Below are 3,753 nucleotides of genomic sequence, written 5' to 3' on the forward strand. Positions count from 1 at the left end.
AGTCCAGGGGGTCTTTGCATTGGGCCTAGCGTCCATAGGCTCATGTGCAGCTGCTCCAGAGCATCCCATTTAATTTCTAGTATTTCTAAAGAGATTATAAAGGCAGCAGAACTTAATTCTCTCATCTCTCATTGTCAGGGGTTATATGAAAGTAACTGTTCTGCTCTTTAGTTTGGAGTTTTAAAGCTCTGTATTCATTGCTAGTTTTTATATAAGCACTGCTTCAGCTTTATTCAGACTCTTCTAGGCTTTAGCACCTACGGCCTGTGAGTGTGTGTGTGTGTATACAATACAATTGCAAGTGTAATATTACAATTCTGGGATCAGTGAAGTTAAGTCTCGAAATTAAGACTGAACACTTCATGTGTTAATGGAATGTTTTAGAGCTTGTGAAATTAAGCTAATGCTACGTTACAATCAATATTAAAAGCTCGGGGTAACACTGCATCACCCCTGGTCCGGCACATCAAGGCCACACAATGGCTTCCCTTTCATTTTCAATGGGAAGGGTTGTTTCTGCTTTCAGTCCTGGTTTTGTGCTTTGTCTTCTTCTCCCTCCATGTGCTCTTTGTGTTTGTTTATGTCTTACCCATGTCTTCGTGACTCCTCATGTGATCTCTTGCTACTCCCCCATTCTGTGTCATGTGACTGTTTTTCACAGGTGTGCCTCCTGATCTCTCCTTTCCCTGTTTGTGTATAAACTTTGATCCTCACAGACTTTTCGGTCATGTGCCTCCGCTGACCTTGGCCTGTTCTCTGTCTTAGTCCTGGGATCATTTCTACCTTCACCTAGGTGCGTTCAGTTTTTAGTTTTCTGTTTTACATCGTAGTTCGTTTATTGATCTCTTTCTCCTTTGTCCCTGCCTTAATTTCTCAGTTTCCTGTTCGTCTCCAGCTCCTTCTCTCAGTCTGCGTTTGTCCTTGGTCCTGTTTCATTGGTTTGTAGCTCTATTCTGTTATTACACTGATTACTCTGCTCAGGGGCTTGTTGTAAGTTAGTTGTTTATATGGGTTCTTAGTCATTTATGGTTTGGTTAAGTTTTATTTTTGTGTCTCTGTGTGTAGTGTCTATTCTTGCTTTTTTTTATTATTTATTTATTTAATTATGTTTAAATGATTTGTTCAGGTTTGGGAAGAGCACTATAATCAGTGACTGGAACACAATAAGAACAGGGTAAAATTAGGGCTAGGGGTAGGGTTGATGTTTGGAAACAGCAATTCAAAGCTGCACATATTTATACTGAACTGCAGTCCCTTCAGAGATCTAAATGCAAGTGAGGAAATATCTGATGGAATGTCATTATCCTGCAAAACAGCTGACGTTGACCAGTATCACAAAGCATCTCTGTCCTTTAATATTAAAAATAAATGTAAATTGTCTTTAATATATTTAATATGCAACATATACATATCAAAGTGTTTATTAATTTAAAGACCATCTGATCGTGGATGCGATGAACACAGTAGCGTCTGCAGTTGAGGTTTTGTTAAACGTGAGTGAGTTAAAAGCCAGATCCCTTCACAGGACTTAGTTCTAATTGGATGCCACAGTGAACGCCTTTGTTTTGAAGACGTAGTTCACGATTGTAATCAAAATACACTTTTTATAAAATTCAAAAGATGTTTCCTCACCATTTGCTAGCTCTGATGAATGAAAAAATAAACTGGCTCTGTCCTTTATGCTAGTCGTTTTTTTTTGTTTGTTTTTTTTTCCCTTTCTCTCTCTTTTCCCTTTCTCTCTCTTTTCCCTTTTTCTCTCTCTTTTTCTCTCTGTCTCTTTGTCTCTCTTTCTGTCTCTTTGTCTCTTTGTCTCTCTTTCTGTCTCTCTGTCTTTCTCTCTCTCTCTCTCTCTCTCTCTCTCATGGCAGAGGCATCTGGAGGTTTTTAGACAATGGACAGATCTCCAAAGGTTGAAAAGCATGAACCGAGATGAGGATGTTGCTCTGTTCCTGCTCCATTGATGATATAGACATATTTTTGCTCTCTCAGGCGAAGGCTAACTACGACAGAGCTACAAAACAGTTTCTGTAGTAATTCAAACAGTTTATAAAAACTTACCAAAATGTTCAGCCACGTACAAACAACGGTCGCTATTTTCCTTCAAACACACGGTTCCACCTTAAAAGACGTGACACTTAGAGCTGTGTTTCCAATCGTAGACATTCCCGTTCACCCACTTGCAGTCAGCTAACGAGGAGTGTGTATTCACATCTGTGGTCACATCATATCAATATAACACTGCTGCCCTCTACACAGCAGCCTAGGAACAGCACACTTCACCTCTTCGGCTCTTGGGCAAGACTCCCAATGCTGTGTTGCCTACATCTGTAATATACATTTAACATTTGGTTGCAATACTGAACAAAAAATTGCAGTTATATATTTTCCACTCCTCCCTCTGAGTGATGCACCTCTACAGCCCTGGAAGAATGTGGACATATTTTAAAGTAAACCTGCTACGATGCAGTACACCTCAGCAGTCTCCCTCCAGCTCTGAGAAACAGGACTTCTCTTCATCCTCCAGGTCAGCCTGAAGGTGGAATGGAGCTGGCTGTGTTATTGACTGGTGCCTGTGGTGAGGAGCTGTGGAGAGCGAACTCCTGCTGTGTGTCTGTTCTAAAACAACTCTCTGACAGTTCCTCACAGAGCTCCCAGAAATAACATCAACACAGGAACACTGTCCTTCAGCCTCAGGAACGCTGCTGCGCTCATTAATACAACACCATAACTGAGCTAGAGCCTAAATGCTCCTGACATTCACCCTCAACACACACGTCTTTACACGGATCCAGGATCATCCACCACCACCACACTACAGCTCTACCGCAGACCACCACCTCTTTGTTACAAAACACCCTCACACTCTTAGTTAGATGGTTAAAGTAAACGTGTGGATTTGAAATCAAGGTCCAAGCCGGTGGGTCGGCGCTGATGAATGACTAAGGTTCCAAAAGTGTTGCATGTATTGATGCAACATGCAAAAGCAGACAATGGGAAACAATGAAAAACAAACTGAAACAAACCCAATTATGTATATAATGTATTCTTTTTAAAGTGGCCTTTTATAAACGGCCTATTGTGGTATAGAGCAGCTGTGTTGGGACGTTTCCCTTCCTCCCCACCCTCATGAATCACCTCCCCCTCCCCTGCCTCTTCCCTTTTACTCATGGCTAATATGAAGAGGTAGGTGTCTGATTTGCTCTGAATTGAATCTTAATGTCAGATGTCTGCCCCACCATTTTGTTCCTGTCTAGTTCTGTTTCTTTATTTCATGTTTTTTCTCCCCAAGTGTTTCTTGGCTCCTTTGTAGTTAGCCGCTCCCTTGTCACGTGTCTTTATCAATCCCAGGTGTTTTGTAGTTCCCTCCAGCTTATAAGCCCTGCCCCCAATCTCAGTGTTTGTTCACCATTTTACTTGCATGTTATTCGGTGTCTGGCTCGCTCTGTGTCTACTTTATCATCTAGGATTAGGTCTGGTCTAGTATTTAGAGTCTTTGTTTGTGTCTCCTTGTTTAGTGTCTCTGTCTGGGTCTTCAGGTTGTCTTGTGTTTTGCGTAGGTCCCTTTTATTCAGTATTCTGAGTTTCGTATCTCATCGTATTTAGGTTACAGGTCAGTGTCTAATGTCAGTTAGTTTATCCTTGTTTGTTCTTTTGTTTATAATAAAACCTTCCCTGCATTTACCTCTGTCTCCCCGGGTACATAGCGTGACACTCAAATGTCACAACCAGGCGGACTGACGCAAACACAATAAA

General features: G+C 41.4%; 1 long non-coding RNA gene across 1 annotated transcript; it reads left to right on the forward strand.

The window, feature by feature from the left end:
- The first annotated feature begins 743 nt into the window (after nucleotides 1–743).
- On the forward strand, nucleotides 744–3,198 carry LOC136690706 (uncharacterized). The gene is made up of 3 exons (XR_010801760.1): nucleotides 744–793; nucleotides 878–938; nucleotides 1,869–3,198. It is a non-coding gene; the product is annotated as an uncharacterized lncRNA (long non-coding RNA).
- The last annotated feature ends 555 nt before the right edge of the window (nucleotides 3,199–3,753 follow it).

The sequence above is a fragment of the Hoplias malabaricus genome, chromosome 3 (assembly GCF_029633855.1).
Source record: "Hoplias malabaricus isolate fHopMal1 chromosome 3, fHopMal1.hap1, whole genome shotgun sequence".
Classification (NCBI taxonomy): Eukaryota; Metazoa; Chordata; class Actinopteri; order Characiformes; family Erythrinidae; genus Hoplias; species Hoplias malabaricus.